The following is a 24,196-nucleotide window of genomic DNA, read 5'->3' as shown; positions in this document are numbered from 1 at the left end:
TGACAAAGTAGAGGCCAGCTTGGACTACATAGTTCAGTCAGGGCTATCCTGAAATCTTAGATCTTGTGTCAAAATAAGAGATACAAAGAGGGCTAGTGATATGTATAAATGGAAGAGTGTCTGCCTGTCATACCTAAGAATCTTGGTTCCATTCTTATTATTAAAAAATTTCTTAACAACTTTTTCAAATAACAACTCACATAATTTCTCTCAAGAACCTTAAAATGTATCTAGAAACCCAAAGACCCCAGATAGCCATAAAAATTCTAAGCAGAAAAAAGGCCGATGGTATCACCGTACTTGATTGGAAGTAAAACTATTGAGTTGTAATAAAAAAAAAAATAGTGTGGTGCTGGCTAAAAAAAATCAAATGCATAAATCAATTCAACAGAATATAGGACTCAAACATAATCCACATGCCTTCAAGCACCTGAGTTTAGACACAGATGACAAAAAATACACACTAGAAAAAGGACAACCTCTTTACAAAAATACCTTTGGTTTCACTGAGAAAAATAACTAAAGCCAAACATTAGAGCTCAGCATCAAAATGATGTATATACAATTAGCCATTACCTTTGCTCACTATATTCCACAGAAAATTTGATTTTCTTAAAGATTACTATTTATTGGACAATTCTGCAAGAAATTTCCAGACTGACCATCTGCCCAAATTGTGCGCACAAAGGTCTGAGAAGCAGTTGGACATTTAAGAAGAGATCCTTCTAATTAATTCCTGGTTGCTAAGAAACTAACGGAGAAAAATTATGGTTCTAAATATCATCCTGAGTCACATTAATCCAGGCGATTCATCTTTTGGGGAGGTATTTTTCATAATCAGATAACAGAATTTGTTTGAATAAATGTTCAATCCCATTTGAATTATATAGACACCCAAAGAATTGCATGAATTAATATTTTACATAAGAAATGTGTTTATTATTCACATACAAACAAAAAGCAGAGACTTTTGTGCTATATATGGATCAGATAATAAGTGAGCCGAGTAATTTGATGGTCAATATTATTAAGTGTCCCTTGGCATGGAATGGCACTTTGTGGCTTTTTAACTAACGCTCTGAACAATGATCCGTGTCTATTTTTGACTTTAGACATTTTCAAAAAAAAAAAAAATCATAATGACACATCTTTAGCTCTATGCTAGCAAAAGTATCTTCTTTTGTCTCTGATTCTGGTATTAATTTTCTTGTGATTTCCAAGCTTTCAGTTGAATGTCCAGAAGTGTTCAATGCATAGGATCTAAGATGCTGAAGTTTCTTGCCAGTGAGTAAATCATACTGAGACCACGCATGATGAAAGTAGCCCTAGAGTTCAACAATCAATAAAATATCTGATGCACCACACTGGGACATTGTTTTCTTTTTAATTTATTTTAATATCTTATTTAGCTTACATGCTAATATAATGCAAAGTGCAATGTCAATACCTGAATGGAGCATGTCCTAATCAAACCGAGGCTCCTTTACCCTTCTTCTAAGAGTTTTTTTTTTCTATTTACTGCACTATTTAGTTTAAGGTAAAAGCTTGTAAAAGCTTATAGCAAATCAAAGTTCTCAGTGACCTCATTTATTTCCCAGTGCTATCTAATGTTGAGAGACAAAAAGTATAAATAATTTGGTGACTTTAATAGAATATTTAACAATAGCTGTGTGAACATTCAGAGTCAGCCTCTATAAGCCTCATGACCTGCAACTCCACGAACCTGAGTCAGAACGAAAGCAGCTGTGAGATCCACCACAGAGACTTCATTGCCTACACCTGCAGGACCAATAACACTAAAGATGAGATTGTCTCCATCTGATACTCTCTAAGTAGTAAAACGCAGACTTGTAAAAGCCATATGTACATTTGTAGTGACTGTCAACTTTATCGAAATCCCTGAATGATCAGAATGTAGACAGAGCAACTTCTCAGTATCTGGGTTCCAAGAGTATCTTTTTTTGTCAGGGTTAAATACACAATTGTCTTCATAGTCCACATTTCAAAATGACAAGAAAAGTGTTGTGACACACCCAGCCATGTAGTGAAATAAGCTTGGTCTCTATCCCAGCTCTTTTTCCCTTCTTCTCATCCTAATTAAAAATGTCACCAGCTTTAAATAACCACAGAAGATTAATAAATTTCCTCTCCAAATTCATGTGTATTTTAAAAGAAAACAAAACATTTGAATGACTAAAAGCATCATCTTACTAAATGTTCCTGTCCCTAGATTTCCTAATTAGTGAATGAGAACTAAATCTACCCAGGGTGTAGCCCAGCACCTTGAGGATCAGTTGGAGGTCTTCATCCTCTCCCACAGCCATCCATCAAGCTTTGACAGATTTTACTCATAAGCAGTTCCCAAGCCCCTGACTTCTTCTGTATCCCTATTAATCTGCCCTAACTCCAATTTTCATTTTCTTCTGCCGAAAAGAATGCAGCCGTCTAGCTTCAGTTGCATCTCTGTAATTCATTTTCCTCACAAATGCCAGAGGGAGTGCTCCAATAAATAGATCAGATCTCGACGCTGTGCTTCAAATCCTTCATTGCTTCAAAGATAAAGTGAAAATCCTCCCACTTTCCAGGAGGAGCTTCATCTATGCTCATTCAGCATGCTGTGCTGAGTTTTCTCTATCTCGGGTTGCCCAGGGCATTTTCTGATCTGTATCCAAATGGATAATTTCTTTCATCACGGATTTCATAAAGACTTGAGAAACTATGCACTTTTGCCTATGAAGTCATCTCTTTGCTTACCCACAAGACATATAGTCCGATATCACCATAAATGCCTGAAAGTATAAAGAGAATTGTTGTGGGGGATGTGCGTGTATATGTGTGTATGTGTGGTGTGTTTGGTGTGTGTGTATATGTGGCCTGTATGTCTCTGTGTGTGTGCTTGTAGATAATGTGTGGGTATGTTGGTGTGTGTGTATGTACATGTGTGAGTTTTTTATGTGTGTGAGGGTGTGCTCTGGTGGGTGGGAGTACTGTATGTGTTGGGGATGTTTTCCAATTTGCTCTTAACCATAGATCTGAGAAACCTAACACACTAATTTTCTTTTTCTTAAGTAGAGACTTTCAGCTTATCACTTTATAGCTTCTTTTCCAAGCATTGCTGCTCCTGTACTTTGAGGCCATTATTAAATAAAATAAAGCTTAGTCAAGGGCTATTGCCTGCAACAGTCTGTCTGACAATGAAGAAAGCTACTAAATGAGTAATGGATGGATAGCTTTACTACATGGATACACTGGAGAGAGCAATCGCTCACAACTCCATATGGAAAGGGAATGATGATACAAGGCTTCACAATGAAGTTTAAAGCTTATGAATTTCCAATTTCTGGAATTTTTCATTTACTGTCCTTGAATTGCACTTCAACATAGGCATCCAAAGCTTTGGATAGTAAGGGGACTATTATTCTATTTAATTATTCAACTTCAGACTTTAAGGAGTGTTTATTGAGTATAATATATGTGTGTAATTATTAATGCTAGGAAGGCCCATGTGATGCTGGAACCAGTTGAGCTAATCTTGTACCTTGTAATTCTCACCAGAAAATTGCCTAGGGGTCGTTGTTTTCTCTCTCCATCCCACCCAGGGGCTTGAGAGAAGGATCTCACTGTTTTACATTTACCTAAACAGTTTTCCTCACATTAACTTTATAGAATTCTCTATTTTTTACCAGAGATAGAAAAAGCTTGGCTAGTCAAAAAACACATAGTAGAATGGACATAGGTGTGCCCCAACATGGGTAAAATCAAGCTACAATTGATAATGTCATGGATTATAGTACTACATTCTAAGTTCATTAGCATAAAATCAGTTAGATTTAAATTCTAATATAATTAGAATACTACATTATCTCTCAAGAATGCATAATATTTAAGGAAATATGTGATAGTCCTTTGCTAGTTGCCCATGAATCTAGCTCTTGATTCTCTTTTCTGACATCTTCGTACTTCTCACTCATATATTGGACATGTATCAAATCCCAACCTATGCCACATGCTATCTGCATTATATGGACAATGTGATGGCTTCTCTTCTTTTATACTAAGTACAATGAAAGTCATCAGGGTCATTCTTTTTACTCACCCTTCTCCCCAAAACAGAAGGGAAACATTTATATTTTCATTACTCTCACTTTGACTTACAATAGTGAGATCTCAACAGTCAGGGTTGGTTTTAAAAGTCAATCATCAAATAAACATCAAACAAAGGCACAAGATTGAAATAGAGAATTGGCTCCCTTTGTTTGATTGTTGGAGACTATGAAAGATAATGGCTAAGGTACAGCTCATGCAAGAAACACCAAACATTCCTATGCTCCATGAAACACCCTGATCCCATTAAAAACCAAGAGAACAGAGCCAAGAAAGCAGCTAAGGTTAGCTTTAGTTTTCTTCTGTTTCAGGTTAATTTAACCTTTAAAAAAATTACACAGACCTTTAACTTTCAATTGCAGTGCCATCTTGCAGAAAATGCAGAGGCAGAACTCAATATCCATTAGTGCTTAGATACAATAGCTAGCAAAGCACTATAGAGACATGGCCCACATGTGGCAACTATATGCACCAGCAGGCAATGTTCATGGGAAAGTTTTTAATTCTACAAGGTAAAAATCATTCCAAAGTTTACAACTGTCTCCCATATTATTGAGATTCAGCCAACTACATTATCCTTTAAAAACGGTGATAAATGTACCACTTTGACAAATTCACACCAAACAGAAAAATATAGGAAAAGGTCTAGCATTTAAACTTTATGCATTATTTGAAACATACCATACCTGCCCCCAAGACTGCTGCTGACAAACATTATGGCCCCTGGAAGACTCAAGATATCTTATGTTTACCAGGTGTAAAAAGTAAGGTGAATGTATTGAAAAATATTGAGATAATTCTAGATGATCCTTATAAATCTTAATTAAATTATGCCTAATAATGATCCATTTATTCATTAATCAGTCTTGCTGAAATATAAACTCAAGGAAATATAAAAAGGATTGAAGTCTAAAAATAACATCTACAAATGGGCGTTTCCCAATGCAGATCGTTTAATTCCCAGAATGCAAGATGAGTGCATGGAATATATGAGTACTCAAAAATTATAGCAGTCATAATCACTCAAGGTTGCCCAATGGACTCGGAGAGAACAAGTACTAGAAGCCAGGTCTCATGACTTTGGGACTAACTTTGTACCCATCTATAGCTTGCCATGCAAAAGAAATCAGCTCTGTGCTTGGGGCAGGGCTGCATGTAGTAAAATGGGAATGAATAGATAGCACAAGCAACTGTTTAGCATAATGCAAGACCTCCTCTCACCAGCCAGCTAGTACTCAGATCTTAGTTGACTAATTTTTTTCACCATGTTGAGAAACAAAGAAGATAAAGTTAGAAAAAAGGCATTCCTTAAATATTAATGTAAATGCTATTTTAAAAAATAAAGCTAGAAAAATAAAAAACTTGCCTAAAATGTGTTTTTAAATATCCCAATTCTATACTTGTTTGTTTAAACAATTAAAAGAGATGTTATTTATTTATTTATTTATTTATTTATTTATTTATTATGCGTGCTCTGTCTTCACACACACATATCAGAAGAGTGCATCAGATCCCATTACAGATGGTTGTGAGCCACCGTGTGGTTGCTGAGAACTGAACTCAGGACCTCTATAAGTACAGCCAGTACTCGTAACCACTGAGCCATCTCTCTGGCCCCAAGAAATGTTACTTTCTAAAGTTAAGGATAGGAATTTAGTTCAGTGGGTAGAGTATTTGCCTAGCATGCATAAGACTTGGGGCAATCTCTATCACCACATAAAACTTGATATGGTTACTCAGTAAGTAGAAACGGAAAGATCAAAAGTTCTATGTCATATTCAGCTGCAAGTTAAAGCTCAGCCTGGGATACATGAGATACTGGCTCTAAATTAACTCATTATTCAATTAATTTAATTGAAAAGTAAAAGATGGCAATCTCTACAGTAATCAAAACTATACCTTTACTTTAAAAAAAATTTAAAAAGCTCTATGTTAACAGTCACTGCATCCTGGCCTTATCATTTTGCTTTCTTTTTAGAGGATAAATGTTCTGAATACTGTTTTCTAATATAATTTTCCGGAAGAAATAATAAAGTTAAAATGAGCATATTTCTATTTTAAGATAAGCATGTGATTTTATTCTAAATGGTATCATGTGCAAATTACCACTAACAGGTTTACATGACTTCGTATCGTCTTTCTGTTCAATTATGCAAAACCCTTCACTTCAGCTTACAGAATGTGCCAGTCATATTCAGCTCTGTCTTACAACAAAAATCCAAGTCAATGGCTGCTTGAGAAGGCAGAAGTATAATTTACTAGAATCAAAAGATCCTGGGAAATTAGCTGCTATATGGCTCCTTAAGGTTTTCTCAGGCCCAAATCCCTCCACTATCTTCACAGCCATTTTTGGAGGACAGCCCTTTGTAACATCACACCCAGTAACAAAGTGATTCTTAAAACAAAAAAAAGACAAACAAAAACAAACAAACAAAATCCGAGTTTTTGACAAAGAACAACATAAATGTCACACACATAACTTGCCTTTGCCCCCTAGATATGAATCTAGCAATTTGGTCACTTGTGAACAAGAAAGAGAAAAAATTACTATCAAGCTTCATGTGCCTTTATTCAGGAAGATGCTGTGAAAGCTAGCTGACAACCAGCCATCTCTTCTTGAAGAAATATCCAGATAATAAAATAGTAGAACCTGTTGAAGATGGGGGAGGGTTCAGAGTGTATTGACTGTGACCAAGTAAGAAAACTGGGAAAAGGGTGTAAGGTTTTTACATAGATAATGCTTGAGAGCAACACCAGATTGTATATTTGTTACACTGCATTCCACTTAGATGATTAACGATCTGCATAATAAATAATCTTCAGGATCATAGCAGTCAATGAAACATCCAGACCCAGAACTGCATAACTTCAGACCATTTTCACCTATGTAATAGATTCAAAGATCCATGATCCTGTGCTATTATAGACAAAGTCACACTGTGCTTTGGGTCTCAACAAGCAATGTGATATAATAATTAGAAATGCAAATTTAGAAACACAAATTCCAATCCTGTTTTGTTGTTTCATCAAGAAAGTTAAGATCACACACACACACACACACACACACACACACACACACACTCAGATCTGAGATCAGGGTTAAATGAGTTAACAATTGGGAGGCATTTAAGTGAGTCCTTGGTGAGAACTTTATTTCATTGTCTATCAACTGCAGAGTTGGATTGTAGAAAGGATGCACTATAACTGAAATCATGCAGGTAATGCCCACAAGTACAAAACAGTGTTTTGGGACGTGGCTGTGTTATCCTCAGTCTATAGTTGATGCTCTCCTCTGATGAATGAGGTATTGTAAAATCTTTATGACAGCAGAATTCATGAACAATTAAGAAACAAGGACAGGTGTTGGGTAGAAGGACACAAGTATAGAAGTGAGACAAAGAGGTAGGTGTGTGTGTGTGTGTGTGTGTGTGTGTGTGTGTGTGTGTGGGAGGGAGGGGGGAGAGGGAGAGAGAGAGAGAGAGAAAGGGAGAGAGAGAGAAAAAACAAAAGAACTGTATGTATTGAGAGAAAATATGTCACAAAAGAGGTGTTGGGTATTTTTAAAACATGCTAAAGACAGAAGAAGTTACCTGGATTTTGGAAGTGGAAATACAAGGTTAGAAATCTATATAAATTCATCTGAATGGAGACTATCTAACATACTTCAAGAGTGAGTCATTTCATTGACTGCATTCAGGTAAGCTAGTATCAAATTCCTAGAAGAAGCTTGACATGAGTATCGTCTGGCAATATGTTTGAAGACAAAATCATTTAATCTGAGAGAAATTGAAATTCAATTCTTGGCCTTCATCTATATAATTTGTATTTATGTATGAAAGTATAGTTTTTCTATAAATCCATAGATCATTTTCAGTATATAATGAGACTTATTAGTGCTCATTTTTTTAAATCTTAGCTGTTTGTCATTACAGAATATAGAGTTTAAGGCTGCAAAGATGGCTCAGTGATTAAGAGGCCTTGCTGCTCATACATAGGATCCACATTCAGTTCCTAGCTCCCAGTGGAGGCTTGCAACCATCTTTATCTTCAGTTCCAGGGGATGTGTAACCCCCTTCTGATCACCATTGGTATGAGAAACATGTAGACAAACATTCATTCACATAAATAAATGAATAAATCAATCAAATCTAAGCCATATCTATGTAGAGGCTTCAGAATATTGACAAATTCTAATACCATGTTGTTTTTAGAGTTGGAATGCTGAAAATTCAAAGCCAAAATTATCTTAAACAATTTTTATTTCCATTAATATCTATTTTAGCCTGCATCTGAATCTAGCATCTTTCTTGTCTACCTAAAAAATATGGAAACTATTTTTAGGAGGTCACTAGCTTCTCCTAGTTCCAAAGTTAAGAATGCTACCCCGCAGGATCTCAAACCTAGAGGTAAGATCCCTACTTCTCTGTAATCAGTATAACTGATGTTAGCATCAATGCATTTGGTAAACTTACAACTTTTACTAACTATATAAAGTTCATATAACTACTTCCACAGAGAATTACCCTATTATTTGTGGTAACTTGTTGACTGTGTTTCTGAGTAATGGTCATTCATGTGTGGCTCAAAATAAACTCTTATTCCCTTCCAGATGGAAACTGTGTTTTGCATTACCAATTTTAGTAGTAAAAATTTTAAAAAATCTGTATATGGGACTATAAATGTTTAAAATTATTACTGGTAAATATCTAGTAGAAAGAAACCACATGACAAAATGTTACATTCTTAACAATCTTCTCTATATGCTATTCTCTGTTTGTTTGGGTTGGTTTTGGGTGCTGGAGCTGAAGTCCAGAGCCTCAAGGATGTTACAAATGTTCTACCATTGAGCTACATTCTGAGCCCTATGTTCTAAGAAATTATATTTTGCTTTTAGTATAAATTATTTATTTAGCTAATTCAGATTGATTGTGTTCAGCTAACAATGAAATTTCTTTCTGTGATAAGAAGACAAAGATATGAATGAGGTAATGAATTTTATGAATATGCTTGATGCCCTGCCTGGGTCACATTCATATGCTAGTATGAAAATAGCAAATGAATATGCAAAAATTATGTAAATTTACACAACAGTCATTTTGAATGAAAAGGTCAAATGTCATATAAGCAATGTACCAATCTCTTCAGCCCAATTAATTTCTGTTACATCTCTCTGGACACTTTCAGACTAAAATATGTGCATTTTCTTATACAAGGAGCAATGTAAACACAACTTGTTCTTTATGCAGTGAAGGATAATTCCTATCAGAGCTTCCATGCATTCCTATTTTGAATTGTGAATGACTAAATCCAGTTTACCAGTCAACAAATATTTGCTGGCACCTATTGTGTGCAAGGTACAATATTAGATGGAGGCAAAACAATGAAAAGCCAAACAATGTTACTATTTTCATCAAGCTAAGTATTTGACCCAATTTCTCTGGGAATTACAAATGTTTTTTAATGACTTAAAATTTATTCACCAAGGGACAGCTTTCAGGATCATCAAAAATCTGCCTAATGACATGTCTCAAACAAATGCTACTATATGAAACTCCGTCCAAAAGGATGGGCCCTGCAGAACTCTACGTTAGGAGAGTAAGGAACAAATACTATTGGAATGAGGAGAAAGCAAATGAAATAAAGCAGTACAAGTTACATAGCACTCACGGGAAAGTCAGGCTTCCCACTACATGCAAAAGGCCATCAAACAACAAATGCAAGTTCTCTAACATACAAGCTTTTCAACAAACCCACAGATCTTTTACCATCACAAAAAAAATTAGGAACTTCATAATAAGAAGCAACCAGAAACTGAGGGTTGAACATTTGTAGATCACTAGAACAACTTTTTGATACACACGCTTAGAAAAATACAAGCACTGGGTAGTGGTAATATCTTAGTAACCAAAGTTTCTCTTGGGGATGGTTCATGTCTGCATGTCCACATGCATGTGTAATTAAAAACAGTCATACAAAAAGGTTTTTAAGAAAAACTCTCACACATTTGATCTTCAATATTATTGAGGAGAAAGTTCTAGAGAGAAAGCTAACAAATATAGGTTATTTCCTTTCTATATTTTTCTGCCTTTTCTGAGCCAAATTCTAGAAAGTGTAAAATGTTGGCTGCAGTTTTCAGGAAAAGATTTTCTCAATAACAGCTTGGGAATCTGTGCTAGAATCAAAATCTGGAAATCTCCCAACAGGCCATGTCTTAAAGGTTGGGTCTCAAGTTTGGAAATGGGAGATAGTGAAAGCTTAAAGAGGCAGAGCCAAGTAAGTGGTCCTTGAGGAAAGAGCTTTTCAGAAAATCCTGGTAGTCTACTATCTTCCTCTTGATTTCCTGGCTGTTAGATGTTCCTTTTTGCTGATACAGGCTCTCCACTGTGATGTGCTTTCTCTGCATGCCCAAAGGCCATAGAGCCACTTAACTATGGATGGAAACCTACAAACCAGTTTTCAATATTCAACCCAACTCATGGATCCCAAGCATCCAAGATGGCACATTTGAACATACATCACAAAACCATATCAAAAGTTTAGATACCCATTGTGTGACACAAAATAATTATTATCTTTTTATATGTAATAATCTCAGGTATTTATCACAAGAACAGAAGGCTCAGCAAGAGACTAGCCTTTGAGTGTTGAGTATAGGATTTTGCAAATACTATGATACTGTTACATTTGTAATTTAAGTTGAAACTGTTATCACTTAAACTACTCCAACAGAGGTGAATTTTTTTTAAGATTTATTTTATTTATATGACTACACTGTTGCTGTCTTCGGGCACACAAGAAGAGGGCATCCAATCCCATTACAGGTGGTTGTGAGCCACCATGTGGTTGCTGGGAATTAAACTCAGGACCTCTGGAAGAACAGCCAGTGCTCTTAACCACTGAGCCATCTCTCCAGCCCCAGAGGTAAATTTTTAAACAAAACAATATATGTAGGGGCCAATGAGATGGCTCAGTGGTTAAGAGCACTGATTTCTCTTCCAGAGATCCAGAATTCAATTTCCAACAATCACATGGTGTGGTTCATGACCATCTAAATACTTACCTCAGAATTTGAAATTGTGGGTGGAAGGAATACGTAGTAAAAAAAGTCTCAGGTTTAAAATAATATACAGTTAATCCTGGTATATGGAATGAGAGAGGGAGAGAGAGAGAGAGAGAGAGAGAGAGAAAGAGAGAGAGAGAGAGAGATGTTTAATTTAGATATGTATGCATGATCATAATCAGAGGAAGATTTGGACATCCTCCTCTGTCACACCCAGTCTGATTTCCTTGTGAAAAGGTCATTTAATAAACCTGGCAGCCAGCAAGCCTGACCTATCTTCCTTCTTTTGGTACCAACAGTGTTGGAGTTATTAAATGTAAGTATGGCCACACCTAAATTTTAACATATGTTCTTAGAATATGAACTCATACTGTGCTGCAAGCACTCTTATCCTCTGAGACATCATCCTAGAATATTCTTTTTTGACAACTTTTAAACCAAATTATCTGTTCATATACCAATAAATTTAGATAAGATTAAATAATCTTAACCAATCAAATTAAAATATTATCCTACATAACTCCTGTATAAGGCAATAAACAAAATCTTTAAGGAACTATTTCTATGACATGCCTCACTTACCAAATTCTTTCTACCTTAGTATATATATATATATATATATATATATATATATATATATATATATATTCTATATCCTTTATATCATCTTTAAGATGTTTAAAATGTCTAATATGATATAAATATGTCCTTTCGAAAATAATAAAAAATGTCCAGACTTTTCCAACAGAGATTACATATTCAATAGCATGAATGGGAGATGAGTCCAAAAACAAACACTAATAACCAGGAACCACTAGAGATGAGAACGCTGTTCATGCACACAACAAACATTCTTCAAATATTTGGAATAAAGGTTGGTTGGGTCTGCATATAGGAAACATGCAGATTTAGAGAACCAAGTGCAAAGACAAAAATGTCACCTGAAACTGCATGAAACAAGAGCTGCAGTTAGGTAAACACAAGCATGTCTGTCCATTGTTCTAAAAGATGGCAGTCTGGTAAAAACACAAGTCTCAGAAGGAAATCGCTGATATAAACAGAAATTACTAAAAGTGTTAGAAGATGAAATTAATATAAATCAAAGCATAAAATATTTAAAGCTATAGAGAATAAACATGTTTAAAGATTGAAACATCTCTGAAGGTTTCAGCAAAGCAAATAAACCCTGAGTTAGAGAGGAAGAGGCTTATAAGGCTAAGACTGAAAGACAACCAGTTACAAAAGATAAGGTTACCACTGAAACTGTGGAGATATATACTACACAAGAACAATGAAGAACAGTCTGCAATAAAATATTAAATCACATGAAGAAAAGATCTTTAGAAGCTAACAATCAGAAAACAAGGGATATATTTATTATTAATGTATATTTTGGAAAGATGATCAAAGATCTATTTTCCAAAGACGACTAAACAGACTCTGAGAAAATTTATTCTGTACCTTAGCTTTAAATAATGAATATTCTCACTGCACTGTAAAATATTCAACAAGATAAAAGCACATTGTAAATTATTCTAATTTTAAGAAGAGAACAAGCAGAACTTTCATCCCAAAGCCTAACAAATTTCAAACAAAAAAAGATCAATTTTAATTATTTTCATGCAGATTTTAAGTAAATCACTAGTAAATAGAATTCATTCCTGCATTTGAAAAGTTTAATATCAAGTGGCCCAAGAAAGATTATTGTTGCAAGTAATATAAATTACTGGAGAAACACACATATAAGTGATCTTATTTCTGGAAACTGGATAATCATTTTCAACAATAAAAATCATAAAATCACATTATGATGAGAAAGACATTTGACACATTTCATTTCCTTCTAAAAATATTATGAATCACAGATAAAACAGAGTATTTTTGACCCAGAATGATCATTTAGACATCAATGCCCAATGTCATTCCACATATTGAAACACTAAAGCAGTCACAATTTACAGTTTAGAACCTCATAGTCTCTCAAGCATTTGACAACATTGAATTGAAATATCTAGTTAAATATAATTACAGAAAAGTAACTTGTGTAAATAACAGAAACCATATGGAACTTCATACACCATGATAAGATTACAAAGAATACTTCATGTGGAGAAATGGTAATATCACTGTAAAATCTGCAAAATCACAAAGTTCAGATGAAATATAGTAATTTGATAAGTTCAACATGCAGGAATATTAAAGAATCAGTGTTTATTCTCCATTTTTAGTTCAAAGTGCTTTAGAAGGAAACTGAGAAAAATATTTTCCAGGTACAAAAGATAAGTTTACCATTGAAACTGTGGTGATATATACTAAACAAGAACAATGAAGAACAGTCTGCAATAAAATATTAAATCATATGAAAAAAAGAGCTTTAGAAGCTAACAATCAGAAAACGAGGGATATATTTATTATTAATGTTTATTTTGGAAAGATGATCAAAGATCTATTTTTATATAAGATCTATTACATCAAAATATAATCTTTAGAATTAAGGACAGAGTTATACTGCATCAATCTGATGAGAACATTAAAAGGAACAAAGGACTCAAAAGAAGCTACAGCAGAAAGGAGATATGTTCACTTTCTTCAGGATTCATATAATCAAAGTGTGTATTTTCCCAAAAGATCTACAGATTTCCTTAATTTAAACCATGAATACATTTTAATTGTAACATATTTTTTATTCTCTGTTTCAAGCAATTTCCCTTTGATAGATATTCCAGAGCATTACCAAAAGAAGAAAGAGATGATTGGTGAGGGGAGATGTTTGCTGGATAAAATTAAGGATACCATTGGCATAGGAATGGATAGTCAGTGAAAGATTCATCCACAGACACATACCTGTGAACAAGTATGCACATACATACATATATCTGTGAGTATTTATGCGTGCACATACATTTATTTGTACATAAGTATTTGTAAAGCTGTAGTTCAATGTGGTTTTTCAAGTGTAGTTTCTGTATCAAGACTATAACATACCAGTTACATATTTTAAAAGTTTTCATCAGTGCTCACTTCGACAGCACATATACTAAAATTGGAACAATACAGAGAAGATTAGCATGGCCCCTGAGCAAGAATGACATACAAATCTGATAGAAAGATCTTCCATGCTCATGGATTGGCAAGATTAATATAGTAAAAGTGGCTATCTTGCCGAAAGCAATCTACAGATTCAAAGCAATCCCCATCAAAATTCCAGCTCACAGAGTTAGAAAGGGCAATTTGCAAATTCATCTGGAATAACAGAAAACCTAGGATAGTAAAAACTATTCTCAACAATAAAAGAACCTCTGGTGGACTCACCATCCCTGACCTCAAGATGTACTACAGAGCAATTGTGATAAAAATTGCATGGTATTGGTACAGTGACAGATGGATAGATCAGTGGAATAGAATTGAAGACCCAGAAATGAACTCACACAACTATGTTCACTTGATCTTTGACAAAGGAGCTAAAACCATTCAATGGAAAAAAGACAGCATTTTCAACAAATGGTCCTGGGTCAATTGGCAGTTACCATGTAGAAGAATGTGAATTAATCCATTCTTATCTCCATGTACAAAGCTCAAGTCTAAGTGGATCAAGGAACTTCACATAAAACCATAGACACTAAAACTTATAGAGGAGAAAGTGGGAAAGAGCCTCAAACATATGAGCACAAGGGAAACATTCCTGAACAGAACACCAATGGCCTTTACTGTAAGATCAAGAATTAACAAATGGGACCTCATAAAATTGCAAAGCTTCTGTAAGGCAAAGGACACTGTCAATAAGACAAAAAGGCAACCAACAGATTGGGAAGCATTCTAAATTTTTAAAAAAGTTTTAGCTGGGCAGTGGTGGCACACACCTATAATCCCAGTACTTGGGAGGCAGAGGCAGAAGGATTTCTGAGTTCAAGGCCAGCCTGGTCTACAGAATGAGTTGCAGAAGAGCCAGGGCTGCACAGAGAAACCCTGTCTTGAAAAACCAAAAAAGAAAAAAGAAAAAAAAAAGAAAAGAAAAGAAAAAGTTTTAATATAAGCCTCAAACAAAAGAAAATATGTTCCATTGAATGTTCACAAATAAAGGTCATTGTAAAATAGGAAATGCACAAAGTACAACAGAGATATATTCTATTTTATTTTTAAATTTCCAAGTAACACGTGAAATATGGCATAAAGGTTGATTGATACCTTGTGGTAAGAGGAAACGTTAAAATAAAATTTAAAGTAACATCTTTTAAGAATTAAAAACATCTTAATAGGCAAGTGAATTGGCTCAGTGAGTAAATATGCTTGCCTCCAAACCTAGCAACCTGAGTTTGAGCCCCATAGGATGGAAGGAAGGAACCAATTTTCACAGTCTGTCCTCTGAATTTCATGTATGTTGTGTCACATGCACACATGCACATGAAAGAAAGAAAGAAAGAAAGAAAGAAAGAAAGAAAGAAAGAAAGAAAGAAGGAAAGAAAGAAAGAAGAAAGAAAGAACAAATAAACATATAAACATATATAATAAAGTTAAAAATATTATTTAATCCAACCAAAGAATACACACAGGCTGGATGTAGGCCTCCTTACACATATGTAGCAGATGTACAGCTTGACCTTCCTGTGGGCCCTGAACAACTGGAACAGGGCCTTTCCCAAATGCTATAAGTGGGATATGTTCTTCTAGCTCGGCTGCCTTTTCTGACCTCAGTGGGAGCGGATGAGCCTAGCTTTGCAGAGTGCCAGAGTTGGGGAATATCCAGGGGGAGAACCTACCCACTCAGAGTAGAAGAGAAGTGGGGATGGCAAGAGGGATTGTGGGAGGGAGTGACTGGGGCCTGGGAGGGAAGTGAGTGAGATGTAAAGTAAATAAGTAAAATGAATAAATAAATAAATAAATAAATAAATAAATAAATAAATGCCTTGTGTAGAATTGACTGTGGTAATAATGTGTCCAAACCAAAATTTTCATTAATCATAATAGAAAATCCTCAGTTGCAAGCATTTAATAATGAGTTCACTGCAAACTCCAAAACAGATACTTTGCCTCAATAAGGAAATTATATATATTTTGTATGTGTGTGTATATGTATATGTATATGTATATATATATATATATATATATATATATATATATATATATATATATATATAACCTTAACAAAATTTAGTCATAGTTATGGGACAAAAACAGAGAAAGAAACTAAGCTCAAGAAAGCACATACAGTGGTTCAAACAAGACTGTCTGCATATTTGTTCCACACTGATGGAACTGTTTGGGAAGGATTAGGAGGAGTGATCCAGTTGGAGGAGGTGTACCACTGGGGGGTGAGATTTGAAGTTTCCAAAGCTCAAGCCATTCTCTGTAAGGCTCCCAGCCAGAATTATCATGGACTCTAACACTATGGACTCATGATCCCTAAAGTAAATGCTTTCTATAACAAGTGGCTCTTGTAATATTTTATGATGACAATAGATAAATAACTAGGAGACACACACCCCACCCCCAACATGCATACAGCAGAGGATTGCAGGGTCTGGGTTCAGTCAGAGAAGATTCACCTAACCCTCAAGAGACTGGAGGCCCCAGGGAGTTTAGAAGTCTGCTGGAGTGGGGGTGGAGGGTGGGGACATCCTGGTGGAGATAGGGGGTGAGGAGGAGGTATGGGGGTGTGAAAGAGTCAGAGGGTGGACCAGTGGACCAGGAGGGGAATAAAATCTGGAGTGTAAAAAATATATATAAAAAGATTAATATGTGGGGGGGGCAGTTCATAAATCTGCTTTAAGACAGAGCTGTAAAGGTAAGTTGTAAAAGTCGAATTTTTTTATAGTAAAAACTCTAAGTCTTAAAAAAATATATAACATGATGTGAAGGAAATTCAAAGCACCCTCTTAAGAGTTGATGCTCAGTTAAGGACCAATGGAGAAAAATGGTTCAGGAGTTAATGAGTGGAATAAGCACCAGAGCATATAGAGAGAATTTTGAGTCTCTGACATGAACATGATACAGAAGGCTTTGATGTCAAGGAATGAATGGCTGAGTTGCCCTACTATTCAGTTCAAGATGGTCTGAAGATCATAGCTCCAGGGGCAGAAAGGCTGCTCAAATGTTCTCTTGGCATTCAGAGCCAGAAGAAATAAAAGCAAAGCAGCAATGGAGAAAATTCCTTTTAATACTTGATATCTAATTTTGGGAACCCACAAAATCGGCAGTAACTTTACAATGAATAAAGTCTTCTGATCGAATACCTGAAAACCACATGCATACATTCTTTGAAATGGGAATGAGATCTGAGCTCACTAGGCATGCCCAATCTAAGCTGTCTGTGCATAATCCAGGAACACTTGCTTACTCCACAGTGAAGCATCAATCTGATCTAAGACTGACAGAGGTCATATCCTCTCTTAGAGATTTTACATCTGCCTAGGGGGAAAGCTGTGAGTTTATATGCAGATAAATACTTTAATAAACAATGCTGATTCTCATACCTAAAATATTAAAGAGAAAAATTATTCTAATAATTTGTGTGCTGAAACATACTAAAACTTTAACAACACTACAAATTATTAGATTTTTTTAAAAGGTAATATCTTTAAATTTACTATTTGAATATATTTACATTCCCTACATGAAACAAAAGCAAAACAAAACAAATGAAAACATCATTTAGAAAATGATCCAGAACATATCAGAGAAGCCTCCTTTGTTGACAAGAGAATAAAAGCTTACATTCTACTTAATTGTTTCCCCTGCTCCTGATATTAGTGTCTTACCTACTAATGGTGCTTATACAACAAGCAAAAATTAACTTATTCCCTTTAGAAAACAAAATACTTCTAATTCACCCAACTTGGCAAAGTTAGTATAACTCACTAAAACTAAGCTCAGGAAATGGCACTCTAAAAAGTCTCTGTACATATCTGTTAAATGCTGGAAAAAAGCCAGATGTCCCTCAACAGAGGAATGGATACAGAAAATGTGGTACATTTACACAATGGAGTACTACTCAGCTATTAAAAACAATTAAGTTGTGAAATTCTTAGGCAAATGGATGGATCTGGAGGATATCATCCTCAGTGAGATAACCCAATCACAAAAGAACTCACATGATATGCACTCACTGATAAGTGGCCATTAGCCCAGAAACTTAGAATATCCAAGATACAATTTGCAAAATACATGAAAATCAAGAAGGAAGACCAAAGTGTGGCTACTTAGTTCCTCCTTAAAATGGGAAACAAAATACCCATGGAAGGAGACAAAGTTTGGAACTGAGATGGAAGGAAGAACCATCCAGAGACTGCCCAACCCAGGGATCCATCCCATAATCAGCCACCAAACGCAGACACTATTGCATATGCCAGAAAGATTTTGCTGACAGGACCCTGATATAACTGTCTCATATGAGGCTATGCCAGTGCCTGGCAAATACAGAAGTGGATGCTCACAGTCATCTATTGGATGGAACACAGGGCCCCCAATGGAGGAGCTAGAGAAAGTACCCAAGGAGTTAAGGGGGTCTGCAACCTTATAGGGGGAACAACTATATAAACTAACCAGTACCCTGAGTGAGAGCTCATATCTCTAGCTGCATATGTAGCAAAGGATGGCCTAGTTGGCTATCATTGGAAGGAGAGACCCTTGGTCTTGCAAAGATCATATGCAAGGGGAATGCCAGGGCCAGGAAGTGGGAGTGGGTGGGTTGGGGAGCAGGGAGGGGAGGAGTATATAGGGGACTTTCGGGATAGCATTTGATATGTAAATGAAGAAAATATCTAATAAAAATTGTTTTTAAAAGTCTCTGTAATAGGAAGGAAGTGAAGATGAAAACTACAGGGTGTGGTTGAATGAATCATACAGGAAGAAACTGGGTACCTCAGTGTGAGTTCTAGAACTAATACCCCTCTAAGTAGTGGGCTCATGGGACCAAGTTAAAGAAAGGAAGGCATTTTTACTAAATTTAGAAATTTACAGTAGACCTGACCTTGAATGTAAGAAGGGACAGGCCTGATTTTGGATCCTAAAACTTGGTGTGAAGAGGGAATGCATTTCACATATTCTGATTAAGTGAGCATTTATGATACAGTCTGCATGAATGTGAGTATTGTAACACTACAGCTATGGTTGAGAAGTTCTGCAAGTTGGCTTAAAACAAAGAAACATTTTCAATTTGTTGTTTTATCAGTAGCTGAGTCTTGCCATTGCTTCCCAAATTTATGATATTGAACTTACAGATTTTAAATATATCTATTGAATTGTCTATGAGTGATGTAAAATACCTGTGCTTTCTACCAAAATTACATAAGAAAATGGAAGATTTAAGGGGGTTAAAAAACAAAAGTTGGTCATGAGTTATCATTATTAATTTTGTATAACAGATTTAATTATCATTAAAGTATATTCAATTCTGCATGTATAAATGAAATTTTATGCATATTCATATATACATTGCATATCCCTAGTGAAATAATAACAGGATATATAAAGTTTTCTAGATAAATCTCTATTTTCTACCTCAAACAAGTAGTTGACAGCAGAGTTGACACATTTCAGTGAGCATTAATGCAGTCCCTCACTGTACGGAGAGACTCATGGGATATAAAATGCCTAGGGACTATCTTCTAACCAGAACATCAAAGGAAAAGTGATACCTCCTTAGCAGATGAAAGATTAAACATGCAAATTAGTCCTCTGTGTATTGCCAGCCTGCCTATCATTTAGGGCAATGCAAGCTAGATATGAGCAGGTAACAGAAGGAGTGTTGTAGTAATTATCTGTATTTGGTTAGAGTAACAAAAGAGAACAGGAAGATGGCGACATTAACCAAATAGGATTTTGCTTTGAGGGTTATTTCCAGAATGTAAAATATCCAGTGTAAATGAATGTATCATCCTTAATAGTCCCAAAGGATCCAATTGCCCTTTCAAATAAGATTCTCTGTTCTATTCATTTTTTATAGTACATAGCTAGGGTTAAATGACAAATTTTCTTTAATTTCATTCCCATTAGTGCAAATATTAACATTTAAAATATTGCATCTTAGAAGAAATAATCTTTTTTTTTTTTTTTTTTTTTTTTTTTGGTTTTTCGAGACAGGGTTTCTCTGTATAGCCCTGGCTGTCCTGGAGCTCACTTTGTAGACCAGGCTGGCCTCGAACTCAGAAATCCGCCTGCCTCTGCCTCCCGAGTGCTGGGATTAAAGGCGTGCGCCACCACGCCCGGCTAGAAGAAATAATCTTCAAAGAAAATCCTCATTTAAAGGAGGAATTGCTTACCCTTATGTCAAAAATGAGCTTACTTTAGTGATAAAAAGTTGTTACTATTGCTTTCTTCTCCTTGTTGGTATGTCAGGGCAAGCAATCTTTCAAAAGTTAGAGGACAACTACTACCAGACTGTAAGCTTTTATCTGATATTCTTTGGGGGATTAAAGGCAAAGGTTATGTCTCATCACATGAAAGAAAAACAAGAGCAAGCCAGTTAAAAACCTTTCCTACAAGTATGTGATGTATTTCTATTAACTGTATCTTAAATATAAAATAGGATTCTGTCTACCCATCTTCCATAGCATAGTCTCATTATAATAATTTCCCAACTTCTGATGACATTTAGAAGGAAGGAAAAAAAAGAGAGAGAGGAAGAGATGAGAGAAGAGAATTGTAAACAATTGAATTAAATTTTTTGCTTAAATTACATTTTGTGTGTGAATATGCACACATATTTGCCACAGCATACATTCTAAGGTCAGAGGACAACTTGCAGGACAGTCAGTTAATTCTCTTCAGTTATCATATGGACATTGAACCCATATTGGAAGCCTTGATGGCAAGTGTCTTTTCCCTTTGAGCCTTCTCACTAGCTCGTTGGCATTGAGCACAATAGTAGTTAGCTATAGACAGCCATCATTAATGGAAGGAGTTACAGAGACAAAGTTTGGAGCTGAGACGAAAGGATGGACTATCTAGAGACTGCCACACCCGGAGATCCATCCCATAATCAGCATCCAAATGCTGACACCATTGCATACACTAGCAAGACTTTGCTGAAAGGACCCTGATATAGCTGTCTCTTCTGAGACTATGCCGGGGCCTTGCAAATATAGAAGTGGATGCTCATGGTCAACTATTGAATGGATCACAGGGCCCCCAATGGAGGAGCTAGAGAAAGTAACCAAGGAGATAAAGGGATCTGCATTTCTATAGGTGGAACAACAATATGAACTAACTAGTACCCCCGGAGCTTGTGTCTCTAGCTGCATATGAATCAGAAGATGGCCTAGTCGGGCCATCAGTGGAAAGAGGTCCATTGGTCGTGCAAACTTTATATGCCTCAGTACAGGGGAACGCCAGGGCCAAGAAGTGGGAGTGGGTGGGTAGGGGAGTGGGTGGGGGAGGGTGTGGGGGACTTTTGGGATAGCATTGGAAAGGTAAATGAAATAAATACCTAATAAAAAATTAAAAATAAAAAACAAAAAAAGAAGGAAAACTAGGAAGATAATGCCAGGACCTCACAAAAAGCATTGGTGCCCATAACTACTCAGGAATGAGTACAACCTTGAGGAAGTCTGTGAGTCCATTGAAGATGTGCCATACCGTCTGAAAAACAGTAACAGCAGATGTGAGAACAAAGTTTATTAACAAAGATGGTAAGACCTGCATCCTCACTCTACCAAGAAACTGATGCTAGGAAAGGTTTTTTAGACTCGTTGCCTTCCAGGAGTCAAAGTGAAGGCATTGAAGGAGCTCCTGAACACCCAGACATACAGGACAGTGCTCAGAGATAGGTCACTCTTACCAACATCTCCATCATATTGATGTTGGTGATAGGTGTGAGCTGATAGGAAAGAATAAACCAAGAAGAAAGACTGAAGACCCACTAACTCCTCTTCAGAATTCATTCAAAAGTCTAACCACAGCCACCAAGTATCCATTTATACAGATTCTGACCCCTACCCTAGCTACCTAACCATTTCAGTGCTCCATATACTCTTTCCCTTCATGTACTGTCCCCAGATGGCAAGCAAGTCTTTATAGAAAGCTTACAAACATTGCAGTCACCTCACTTGACTCTTCTTGAGATAAGGCATGCCACTGGGCATTTGAGGCAGCTTTGCTGTGGGAACTTCTGTTCAGGACTTTTAGGATGAAGAAGATGTAAACAATTCAAAGAAATACTTTCCCCAGTATCTTAGTCAGGGTTTCTATTCTGCACAAACATCATGACCAAGAAGCAAGTTGGGAAGGATAAGGTTTGTTCAGCTTACACTGCCACATTGGTGTTCATTACCAAAGGAAGTCAGGACTGGAACTCAAACAAGTTATGAAGCAGAAGCTGATACAGAGACCATGAAAGTATGTTAATTATTGGTTTACTTCCCCTAGCTTGCTCAGCTTGCTTTATTATAGAACTCAAGATTACCAGCCCAAAGGTGGCAGCACCCACAATGGGCCCTCCCACTGGATCACTAATTGAGATCTTACAGCTTTATCTCATGGAGACATTTCCTCAAGGGAGGCTCTTTTCTATATGATAATGCCAGCTTGTGTCAACACATAAACCAGCCAGTACAATTGACCCCTTGTCAACTTGACACACAAACACATCACTATTAAACCTAACCCTTACTTTCTTACTCATCTCCAAGATCTAAATAACTTTAAAAGTCACACAGTATTTACATATTAAATTTTCAATCCTTTTAAAATATCAAATATTTTTTTAATTCAAAGTCTTTTAACTATGGGCACCACTAAAATACTTCACAAGGGAAAAATATCAGGGCACAGTCACAATCAAAAGCAAAATCAAACTAACCATCCAATGTCTAGGAACCACTCAGAATCTGGGCTCCTCCAAGCGCTTGGGTCACTTCTCCAGCTGTGCCCTTTGTGGCACATGCCTTATCTTGTAGGCTTCAGATGTCCGTATTCCATTGCTGCTGCTGTTCTTGGTGGTCATCTCATGGTACTGGTGCAGATGCAAAACATTGCTATCTTCTGCTGCAACTAGGCTTTACCACTAGCCTTTCATAGGGTCTCTTCATGGTGCCAAGCCTCAATTCCTTTGCATGATCCCTTCAGTTCTGGGCCATCAATTGCAAGTGAGTCTGAGCCTTCACCAGTGGCCTTCCATTGCCTCTCACAGTGCTGAGCTGCAGCTGCTGTTCATGACCCCTTCATTCCTTCAAAATCAGTACCACTTGGGTGACTCTTACATATTAACAAGTTAAACGGCAGCATGAGGTACAACCTTGGCTATCTTTGGAATACAGCCTCTTTGTGCTCTCAGAAAATACTTCCCAGAAGATTTCATCCCAATGATGCTGGTCTCTTTTTAATCACGGCTAATTTCTCAATTCCAGCTAAAGAACATCAATAGTTCCAGTGATGCAAAGGTTTCACTTTTGTAGTTCTGGTATCTTGTTAATCACAGCTGATTCTTCAGCCCCAGCCAACCAAAACCACAGAATCTTCACAATCAAAACAGCAAGGGCCCTGATAAGAGTCTTTAGCCTTCCCTCTGAAATTTCACAAACCAGGCCTCCATCATTTGCACTGTTTTCAACATTTTCTTCCAAGGTCCTACAGAACATCCCATGGAGCTCTTAACACCCAATGGCTTTTCTAGCTCAACCTTCTAAAGTCCATCCACAGCCCTCCCCAAAACATGGTCAGGTTGTCACAGGAATACCCCACTTCTGGTACCAATTTGTCTTAGTAAGGGTTTTTATTCCTGCACAAAACATCATAACCAAGAAGCAAGTTCGGGAGAATAGGGTTTACTGAATAGCTTACACTGTCACATTGCTATTCATCACCAAAGGAAGTCAGGACTGGAATTCAAACAGGTCAGTAAGCAGGAGTTGATGCAGAGGCCATGGAGGGATGTAACTTACTGGCTTACTTTCCCTATCTTGCTCAGCTTGCTTTCCTATAGACCCCAAGACTACCAGCCCAGAGGTGGCAGCACCTACAATGGGCCCTCCCACCCAATCACTAATTGAGAAAAATGCCTTACAGCTGGATCTCATGGAGGCATTTCTCCAAGGGAGG

The 24,196-nt window shown here is 36.4% G+C and overlaps 1 protein-coding gene and 1 non-coding gene across 8 annotated transcripts in view; one reads left to right on the top strand and one right to left on the bottom strand.

Annotated features, from left to right (window-relative positions):
* Nucleotides 1-24,196, bottom strand: part of Marchf1 (membrane associated ring-CH-type finger 1) — an 854,833-nt gene that overhangs the window by 790,963 nt on the left and 39,674 nt on the right. The window lies entirely within an intron of this gene.
* Nucleotides 14,178-14,284, top strand: Gm23515. The gene has a single exon (XR_003947650.1). It is a non-coding gene; the product is annotated as a U6 spliceosomal RNA (small nuclear RNA).

Source organism: Mus musculus, chromosome 8 (assembly GCF_000001635.26).
Source record: "Mus musculus strain C57BL/6J chromosome 8, GRCm38.p6 C57BL/6J".
NCBI classification, from domain to species: Eukaryota; Metazoa; Chordata; class Mammalia; order Rodentia; family Muridae; genus Mus; species Mus musculus.
Note: the sequence above shows the minus strand (reverse complement) of the source record. Positions and strands in the feature narration are given on the sequence as shown.